Here is an 11,220-nt window from a genome sequence, read left to right as displayed (position 1 = left end):
AAATTCATTTTTCAATAAAACCTTGAAAATAAGTAGTGTATTATGAAAAATAAGAAAGACAAAGGCTATTTTTTTTTTTTTTTTTTTTGGAAGCAGCAGTGTGCACTACTCTGAGTACAGAGAGGGCTGGATGTCTCCACTCCAAAGCCAGGAGCTGAAGTCCTCAGAGACAGTCCTCTCTGCCTGGGGGAAGACAGAGAGCTCAAGTCCATCCTGCTGGATGTGCCCAAAAGAGGGCACATTGTTCTCTGTGTAGACAGGCTTGAAAAATGAGCTGTCACAAAACAGCCCAACCTAACAGCTTCAGACAATGGCCACTGAACTTGAGCAAGCTGGATTTCTTATGTATATGAGGCAGGCACTAACAGAAACTTCTAGTTTGAACTTGTATCACAACTACGAAGGTCTCAAGAACAATACCAAATCAAGCAGCTGCTGGATTGCAAAACACAGAATGACATAAGATGTTGTTAAATTGACAGTGCAGGAGCAGCAACCATGGCTCAGTGAGTAGGGTGCCCACCACATACACCAAGGCTGGCAGGTTCGAATTAGGTCCGGGCCTGCTCCACAACAATGACAACTGCAACCAAAAAATAGCCAGGTGTTGTGGTGGGTGCCTGTAATCCCAGCTTCCTGGGAGGCTAAGGCAAGAGAACTGCTTAAGCCCAAGAGTTTGAGCTGTGATGCCAAGGCACTCTACTGAGGGCAACATAGTGAAACTCTGTCTCAAAACACACACACAAATTGATGGTGCATTCTGAGAGGTCCTTTCATGGTTCAGAGTCTTCCAACATGTCATTTCAATACTCAGTATTTCATTTCATTTTAAAGAGTTCAGGTGCATTTGAACTTTCTTTATCCTATCAAAGCTCCTGACATCTAGCACTCATAGACCTACCTGAAAGGACTTGATACCTGTTATTTAATAAACAATCACTGCATCATATAAATGGAGAATTATATGACCTTAGATTTATTGCCAAAATCTAAGCACCTTTGGTCACCTGCTAATGAAAAAAGAAAGAATTCTATTTGCAAAGTGCCTTAGAAAGAAGTGCTCTGAGAGCTACCCAGAAATTAAAAAAACAAAACAAAACAAAACAAAAAAAACCTCCCTTGTCAGGAGCAAAGCCCCTCTGAGAAGTGAATAGCAACTCACACCAAATGACCTTGAAAAACCAGCAGCAGGCTGTTCCTGGCTTCTCTTCTGCTCAGAAGGCATGCACATAACTAAAGAGCTGCCCCCGCAGGATTTGAAACTATGTTCTCAGGGCAGCAAGTGCTACAGCTTCACTTCTCACTCCATAAGCATAGCCTACCAGGCCCCACGCAGACATTCAATTTTATTTAGATTGCCATCAGCACAACAGTTTCTGGACTACATTTGTCCTCCATCCCACTTTGCAAAGTCAAAGCTATTAACATCACTAATTGGCTTCTATTGTCCCCAGTGATACAAATCTAAGAAATCAGGGGCTCCGCTGGGGCCATATTCTAATCTACGTTTCTAATAGGTTCTAAGACACTGCTTTGTAGACTGTATGAGATGTGTCTGGGTGATGTGCAGATGTATATTGCATGTGCCTGTGTTTTGTCTGTGTATAGACACATGTTGTGCGTATAGGTGAAAGTACTATTGTACAGGGTGGCCATTAAGTTCGCGTGCAATCGCCCACGGCTTTAAATTGCACACAAACTTTATGGCCACCCTGTAATGTGTATAGACATGTGCCTCTGTGTATGTGTACATATATCCCTCTTTCATACTTTCAAGGGTAAAATCAATGGTGTCAGGAAGATTCAGAGATACAAAAAAGCAAGACACTGATTGCACAAGCCCCCAGGAAAACACTGGACCAGGAAGTTAAACCATACGAAGAAAAATTACAAAGGCAGCCACACCCCAGGATCCAGCTGACATTCAGACTGGGCTGGTGCTCATTCTTATGCACGACGTGCTAATGACATGGTACAGGAGAGGGCTGATCATACAGAACCCAGAGAGGGAGAGCGCTCAGGCTCCCAGCAGCAGAGGCTCCAGGGCCCTGCAACGTGGTGTAGGCAGCCAGGCTGTTCTCACTGGACTGGTGGCAGCTGAAGGGCTAGGGTGGCGAACAGCCTGAAACAGGACTACAAGGCCACACACAGCTAGTCTGAAGAGGTCTAACTTGCCAGAAGGATCGCCTTCAACGCTCTGTAGCTTAATATACTGTGATGGGACAGAAACCACCACTATGGGGGAAAAAACAAAACACCAAGCGCTCTTGATAGCCCATTACTATTGCTGTGGCTCACATGTATGTTCTTTATTCTGCTGTGCAGACAGCCAAGCCTTATGTCTGAATGCAAGCTTGCCATATACAAGCAGCGGAGGTTTTATTTACGGATTCCTTCTCTGCACCAAGCTCCCTAAAGACACTGGGCCCAACCCTCTGAACCTCCCCTCACCACTCCCTGCCCCTCTGGCTCCTTGTCACAGAACCCTCAGCTTGGCCAGGCCTGAAGCCTCCCCAGATCACCTTTCCCAAGGCGTCTGGACCTTTCCTCCAGATCACATTCCAGAAGAGGGTTCTGTCAAATTATTATGCTCCTCACATGCCTGGGCCAGAAGGGCCTCTCCTAGAGCACTCAGCATGGCTACTTTTTCCAGAGCCTTTCAGGAAAACATCACACACATTATGTTGTCTTCCCAAGAACACATGTGACCCCACATAAGTGCACATGCTGCTTGCAATTTTTGTTTTGAGACAGAATCTCACTCTGTTGCCCTGAGTAGCGTGCCGTGGTGTCATAGCTCACAGCAACCTCAGACTCCTTGGCTCAAGCAATCCTCCTCCCTCAGCCTCTATAGTTGTACAGGCACCCACCACAAGGCCCAACCAGTTTTTCTATTTTTAGTAGAGACGAGGTCTTGTTCTTGCTCAGGCTGGTTTCGAACTCCTGAGCTCAAGCAATCTACCCACTGCAGCCTCCCAGAGTGCTAGGATTACAGGCATTGGCCACCGTGCCTTTCATCACTTTAAATCTCTTCACAGAACAATAAGGAGGGTCATGTTTCCTCAGCATTCACGTAGTTCTCAGTGAAATCAACTTCCAAAGGAGCAGCCCATCTCTAAACATTCCTGGACTGTTCTGTAAGCACTGCTTAATTCACTGCTGCTTTGTGGACAGGGTTAACAATTATCCTTACTCAGGAACACGGGAAAATTTCTGAATCTTTCAGATGACTTAGGGAACACACCTCATAGCGCCCTCCTTTCCTGACTACTGTGGGTGTCAAAGGCAGTTGGGGTGCAGAGTTCATTCTGATTTGTGGACATAGCCCTTATTCAAATACTGCTGTCAGTGTGCTCTGGTGTCTGAGACCTTTCCCAAGTATAGGTTGAATATCTATTATCTGAAATGCTTAGGACGAGAAGTGTTTCTGATGGGTGAATTTTTCAAATTATTGAATATCTCCAAACACACAATATATGTTAGGGATGAGGCCCAAGTCTATACATGACATTCATTTATGTTTCATATATATCTTATACACATAGCCTGGAGGTACTTTTAATAATTGTGAGTATGAATCAAAGTTTGTATACACAGAACTATCGAAAAGCGAAGGTGTCACTCTCCCTGCCACCTGTGGACAGTCTGGCTGTGTGGCACCACCATACTAGGTTTCTGCACTACCAGTAAGTAATTCTTCACTTAAACTTACTCACACTTACGCACTTCACAGTAAAAGTATGACACAGCACCAGCACAGTAAAATACAGTGTGTTCAAGGCAACTACAGTGCACAACCACCTCACTAGAATGCCTGCACTGTCTGTGAGGCAGCAGCAATCAGCGGCAGGTGGTCAGTCCCCACCTGCGTCTGACTGTACCTGCTCACTCGAGGTCAGGTTACTTGTGGTGGCATGTTGGCTCTCGGAAACTTTTCAATTTTGAAGCACTTTAGATTTTGGATTTTCTGACTAGGAGGCTCAGCCTGGACTAGCCACATCTGATTTGAGGTTTCACCGGGCAGAGTTCCAGCCAGGATCTGTTGTGTGATGTCAGGCAAGCAGCTATGCCCCAGGAAGCTTCATCTCCTTACCTGTGTGGGGCTGACACAGACTATACCTTGCAGGGCAGCTGCAGGTTAGCAGCAGACAAAGCCTATAGCATGTTTGTGTGGGGTGCCTAGGAGCCAGGCACTTGCTAAGCACCCAAGATGAAGGGCCCATACACGGTGGAGCACCGGGGGGCATGGGCCTTTGTGACACCAGCAACCATACACCCTCTTCTCAAAGCACAACCCAACAAACCTAGAATGGAGCAGCCCTGACTGACCTCTGTGATGGGACGGGCATGCCCAAGGCCAGCCAAGCCAGTACCGAGGGGTCAAAAGGGCAGCACAGAATTCTGGGCAACACAACTGCCCTGTCTTCACGATGAAGGAAGAGCTAGACAGGTAACAAGTTTCCCACGGACAATAGCCCTGATACATGTCTCTTCATTTACATATGATGCAAAATGCTAACTCATGTCATACACAAACACATCAGCACACTGTCAAGAACAGTACCCCACACGGAGTTTGTGCATCTGTGGTGGCCCCAGAATCCCATGTGTCCACTCCTGCTACACAGTTGGGACCTAGAGCTCAAGTTGTTTGCACAGAGCATGATTATCTCTCAGGACCCAGAGTTGTGGCCTTCCAAACAGAGCCACACTTCCATGAGCATGGAGCATGGAGTATTCCATAATTCAGTGTCAACTCGGATGATCGATATTTGCAGTCTGAGGTTAGCATTTGGAAAACACACTTCTGTTGGTTGTAGGTATAAATAAAAGTGATTCTGCAAAGTGTCAAGCTGTTTACCAAAAATCTCATGGCCAGGTGTATCGGACATGCAGGTGGTCTGAGGCTGAAGAATACCACCACCCCCACACCCCACGACAAGGTGGGGCAGCAGAGACGGTTGCACAGCCATCTCTACTATCCCTCTTGGACCCCAGGCAGTTCTTCACAGACGCACACTCCTGGCAAAGTGCCCCATAAGGCACTCTGCCAACACAGCACCCACAAGGCCATGTGAGGTGGGAAAGGCCCTAGAGGCATGCCCAGGCTGTGACCACCTGCAGGGCAGAGGCCAGTAGCTGTCCTTCCTGTGCTCAGCTTCCAGGCATGGAAAGAGTATTTACTGAATGCACAGATAAGCTCCTGATGACAAAGGTGAGCGCTCTAGTCACTAGCCTGGGACCCGGGTCCTCATTTGTGTTGGCTGGAGTTAGCCACTAGATAAACCAGCTAATTTATTCACATATCACAGTACAGGTGGTCCTCAGGTTACAAACGAGAAACGTTCCTGAGTGTCTGCAGGTCAGATTCAGAACTCAGATCCCTGATGAACAGCACGTAAGCTGTAATGTAATAATAATAATAGTAACAACAATGGCTCATATGTGGAAATAATAATACAGTGTAACACTGTAATAATAACAAATATCCCTGTGCTGTAATAAGAAATTACAGAAACTATTGGTGCTCTTTCTTTTAACTCCTAGGCTAATGAGAATGTTATGCTTATTAATATTTTTTCTGACTGAATCAATGATAACCTTTCCATTTCAATAATTAATCCACCACACTGCTCAGTAATAATTGATGCTCTCATTGGAGCACTGCCCTTCATGTGTTCCATTATTCTCACTTTATAATTGTTCCAATAGTCAAGTAACTGAAGCCTAATGCTTTCCAATGAATGATGGCACTGGCCTTTCTCCAAATGCTTAATGATTTCTACTTTCATTTCCACTATAATCACATTTCTCTTGGCTGCTGCTCAGCTGGACTTGCAGTGGACTTTCACTTTGGAAGAATGGTTGGAAGGGTAAAGACGGACTCACAAAACTGAATAAAAAAGACAGAAGTGATGTCTTGCGTAAGTGACCATATAAACAATGGGACGAGTGGCTAGTGAAAAGATGCTGCCATGTGGGTTTGTTTACACATGCAGGAAAACTGGTCCCTGAATTATTAAAGATTTAATTATAAATTATCCTTATGGGAAGCCTTGGGAGCCTGTTGGCAAGCACAGCATACCATAAGCCGGGTTGTCCCTAAGCCAGGACTACCTGTAATTAAATGAACTGCTGAGACATACAGCAGTGTGAATGGGTCCCCAAAGCATGGGACCCTGCCTGAAACAGCTGGCCAAAGAACACATGTGCAGAATCCAATTTAGATGAAGCTAAGGAACAGGCAATACTAACGAAAAGGCACAAATCAGAGAGCAACTGCTGTGGGGGAAGGGTTTGATCGGAAAGAAGAAAAATATTTATACACTTTGATTATGAAGATATAAAATTGTCAAACCTCACAGAACTAAATACTTAGGATCTATACATTTTACTGACTGTTCATCATACCTTAATATGAAAAAAGGGCAAGAAAGAGATTAGGTAAGTAGATGTCTTTCTGCCATCTTAAATAATCAAGAGAAGCAAAAAGCAAGAACTCAGTGCATTTTGTGGCAGTCTTAAAATACGTCCCCCAGTCCTTTGAAACTCCCTTCTTCAAAAAACTGGAGTCAAATTCCTCTACCCTTGATGTAGTGAAGGCAGGACCCTGAGACTCACATCTCACGAACAACGTACGGCAGAACGCCCACATTCTCTGCAGCACTCTTCCCAAGACGAGGACCTAATTGGAGTGTCCATCAGCAGATGCGTGGATAAAGAAAGTGTGGTATGTGCATGCAAGGGGATAAAGAGGCCTTTACAAAAGAAGGAAATCCTGCCTTTAAAAGGAAGGGAACCCTACTACCTGAGACGACTTGGACAAACCAGAGGACACTGTCCTTAGTGAAATAAAGTCACACGCAGAAGGACAAATGTCACGTGATCCCACTCACAGAAGGAATTTAATATAGTCAAACTCACAGAAGCCGAGAGTAGAATGGCGGTCTGCAGGTGGAGCTGTTAGTAAGAGGGTAAGAAGTGTCAGTTATGCACAATAATAAGTTCCACCCATCAGCAGCCCAGTGCCTGTAGTCAACAATTCTGTTTCATATACTTAAAAATTTGCTAAGAGGGTAGAGCTCATAATAAGTGTTCTTATCACACACTCCCCCAAAGGAGGAGGGAGGAAACTTTTGGAGGTGATGGATATGTTTATGGTATGAACTGTGGTGATGGTTTTGTAGGCATACACTTATTTCCATACTTGTCAAGTTATATACATTAAATATGTACAGCCTTCCATGTGTAAACCATAGCTGAACAAAGTGGTTCAAAATATACACAGGGGAAGTCACAATGCGTGACTCCTGAGACTCGCTCACACAGGTATCGCCATGTCCTCCTCACTCTCTCTTATGGATAACTCACAGAAGGGTAGCCAGCCTGCCATGCTGTGAGGACACTCAAGCAGCCCTATAATGCTCTCTGGGGAGCAGCTGAGGCCTTGTGCCAACAGCCACATCTGTGCCTCTTGGAAGTGGATCCTTCTGCTCTAGGCAAGCCTTCAGAACACTGCTGTCCTGGCCAACATGCTGGCTGCAACCTCCTGAGAGGCTGGAGCCATCCCACCCAGCTAAACTCCTCCCTAACTCTTACTAGGAGGCTGTGTGAGAGAACAAGTATTTACCAGCATTTCAAGCCACTAATGGGTGCCTAATTTGTTATGCAGCAAGGTAACTAACACAATTTGTCATCCTATTCTGCATGCTGTAATCATCAAAGTGATCTTGCTGATTCTCTGGCTGGCTTTTCTGTGTTCAACATATATACAGGAATTCAGCATGTGTGGTGGGGCAGGCAGTATATAAAATTTATAAACACATGAGGACATCGCCTTCCAAAATTTGTACACACAATCAGCATCCTAACTGGATTTTATGCCAACATTCCCAATAACAGTGGTTTATTGCACATGAGCCGGTTTTTTTTTCATTGCTATATTCTTTTAGATTAAAAGACGAAAAATCAGATCTGAATCCCTGTGATGGGATTTTGTCAGGCAGACATTTTCACTTATCTTGAAAATAGTTTTAGGAGCATTTAGCTTGCATATGTTTTATTAGGTATGACTTATGATTGGCAAAAGCTTGTGGGCAGGTTCCCAGCAATGTATGAATCTGAGTTCACCTTAATCCTCGTTCCTGGCATCTACACGTTCTTCTGAGCCACAAACATATGCCTGAATTCCTAGAAATCCAGCAACAGATCTAGACGGTTTCCTCGTCATGCTCTTGTCCCTTCCCCCTACCACACCTGGGTATCAGTCACATATTGTAGAATTCAATGATTTTACAGGTCCTGTGAGTTTGGGCAGATGTACGGGGCTGTGCATTTACCACCGCGACTGACTCTAAATACAATTTCATCACCTCAAAAGCTCCCTCTGCCTCCTCAGCAGTCGGCACAGCCTCATTGCAACCCCTGTACAGGAGCCATATTCTAGCCTGCAAGGCTGCACAATTTCATGCCACAGAAGCAAAGCATTAAAATACTTTAACACTACAGATCAAACCATACTGAAATGACACCTGGGAAGCACCCCATTTCACCAAGTGAGAGGGTGAATTTATTTACAAATTTATTTATTTCAAAGGACTGGGGGACGTATTTTAAGACTGCCACACAAATGCACTGAGTTCTTGTCTTTGCCTTCTCTTTATTATTTAAGATGACAGACAGACATTTATTTACAATTTATTTAGTCATTATTTTTTTCCTCTAAAGTAGCAGTTCTCAACCTGTGGGTCGTAACCCCTTTGGAGGTCGAACGACCCTTTCACAGGGGTCGCCTAAATACATCCTGCATATCAGATATTTACATTACGGTTCATAACAGTAGCAAAATTACGGTTTTGAAGTAGCAAAGAAAATAATTTTATGGTTGGGGGTCATCTCAACCATTATATGATAATTTTATGGTTGAGGGTAAGATTTTTCGAGAACTAGGCCAGCCTCTATGAGGTTTGGTGCTCTACTGGTTGGGAGGGAGGTCTCCTGAGGGTCGCTCCCACATGCCTAATCCTCTCCCAGGTCTTCTGGCCTGATGCCATCTTCCTGCCACCAGACTGCCACTCTGCCCCTCCATGCTCTCCTTGTCCTCCGCAAACCACTGGCCACTCCCTGGGATCCTGCTCCTATAACACACACTTTGCATGAAGGCCCTTCCTGACCTGCTGTGATTGGCAAGGTCCAGAGCCCTCCCCACAGAAACCACTCCTGTTCAGAACCTCTGAAGGAAAACGCCTTTCCCAGGAGGTAGAAATCTGGATCTGGTGACACCCACAAGCCTTTCAGCTTCTGAGTTCACACAGTATTTACTCAATCTCCTTTTATCCCCGAACAATACTTTATCAATCTGAGTTATTTTCATTTACATTTACTACTGTGGTCCCCACCCCCTGGGGTGTAAACTGGTACCATTCGCTGGCCTGTTAGGAACCAGGCCACTCAAGAGGAGGTAAGAAAAGCTTCATCTGTATTTATGGCTGCTGCCCCTTCCTCACATCACCTCCTGAGCCCCACCTCCCGTCAGATCAGCAGCAATTTTATATTCTCCTAAGAGCCTGGGCCACACCGTAAACTGTGCATAAGGGATGTAGCTTGCGGCTACTTCTGAGAATCTAACACCTGATTATCTGAGGTGGTGCTGAGGCTGGTGCTAGAGAGTGGCTGCAAATACAAATTATCATGAGCAGAGCCGTCTGACTGCACAGAGACTATAATAAATCAATTGCTTGCAGGCTTATATCAAAACCATCCCTCCCTCTCCTAAAGGGTCCATTGATAAACTGTCTCCATGAACCCAGCTCCTGCTTTACTGGCTACAACTACTGTGCCCACTCCTGCCTCATCTATCCCTGTTTTCCAGGGCCCAGCACAATGCTTGGCACAAAGTAGGTTTCAACAAAATGGTCACTGAGTCAACAGGAGAGGAGGGGGGAGAGAGGAAAAGGAGAGGGAGTCAAGGCAAGCTGATGTGCTTGGGGCCACCCTGCACCATACTCACATTTATGCTAGGGTCTGATTGTGTGTGTCCCTTGAAAGTCGTATGTTGAAATGCTCAACTTTTAAGGGGATGTGTGAGAAGGTGGGGCCTCAGAGGTGCTGAGGTCGTCAGGGTGCAGCCTTGTGAATGATTAGTGCCTTTATAAGGAAAAACACGGAACACAGAGCCTGCTTCTTGGCTCTGCTCTCCGCCCTCTGTGAACCAGGAAGTGAGCCTTCACCAGGCACCCAATAGGCCGGCCCCTTGATCTTGGACTTCCCAACCTCTAGAACTATGAGAAATAAATGCTGCTGTTTGAGCCACCCAGTGTATGGTAATTGTCACAGTGGGCACTGTCACCAACACAGCCCTGGTGGCGGAAAATTGAGTCTGCTAACAGAGTTAATTTTATGTGTAAATGGCTATAAAAGATTTACATATATTTGCGTCTCATACATACGTTTTTGTTCATAGAAACAATGATGCCAAGTGAGCAAACCAACACAACTGCAAAGAAGCCCAGGGGACCGGATAACATGATTTGAAGGGGAATTCAAGTTCCTGGCTTCTCTGCCCTGAGATTCAAAAACCACTATGGCCAAAAGGAACCTTAGAAATTAATTTAATCCAATGTCCTTGTGAAGAAACAGGTTCAAAAAGTTAGGCAGCTTGCAAGCCACAGTAGCACAGGCTTAGGAGAACACACTGCTTGCCTCTTCTAGATGGTTAAAAGTGTTGTGTGTGTGTTTGTGTGTGTGTGTGAGAGTGTAGAGTTTGGAAGCCCAAAATTAAATTTCCTCCTCGTTTCACTATCAGCGCGCTGAATGTGGAATGTGAAAGTTAACAATAGCTTTGGCATCTTGTGCGTGTTCCACACTCAGGTTGTGCTTACCCCCTTTCTCATTTGTTAGCAGGAGTCCATTGGATTGAAAAAAATCAGTCACCCTGCTGGTCTACTAACAAGCTATGAAAGTTTACACACTTAACCCCCGCAGTCTGCTTAACTGTAAAATGAACTCGGTATCCAAGATATAGATGTAGAGGGACACTGCAATTTCAGTTATTTTTTTTAAAGTGTTGTGTCAAAACGTTCTAAAGGTGGAACTTAAAAAACTCTAGTATCTCCTCAGACATCCACAGATGTCTACAAGCCTTCCAGAAATGAGCCACTATCTAACCTGCTCTAGGAAAAGCTGGGTAGAAAGCATGACAGTCCAAGGACAGGGGTAAGT

General features: G+C 45.1%; 1 protein-coding gene across 3 annotated transcripts in view; it reads right to left on the bottom strand.

Moving 5' to 3' along the window:
- LOC100952101 (protein Shroom2) overlaps positions 1-11,220 on the bottom strand; it is a 67,239-nt gene that overhangs the window by 17,644 nt on the left and 38,375 nt on the right. The gene's annotated exons all lie outside the window — the stretch shown is intronic.

This window comes from Otolemur garnettii, unplaced genomic scaffold, assembly GCF_000181295.1.
Source record: "Otolemur garnettii isolate 467f Iridium unplaced genomic scaffold, OtoGar3 scaffold00065, whole genome shotgun sequence".
NCBI classification, from domain to species: Eukaryota; Metazoa; Chordata; class Mammalia; order Primates; family Galagidae; genus Otolemur; species Otolemur garnettii.
This window is presented reverse-complemented; position numbering and strand designations above follow the sequence as displayed.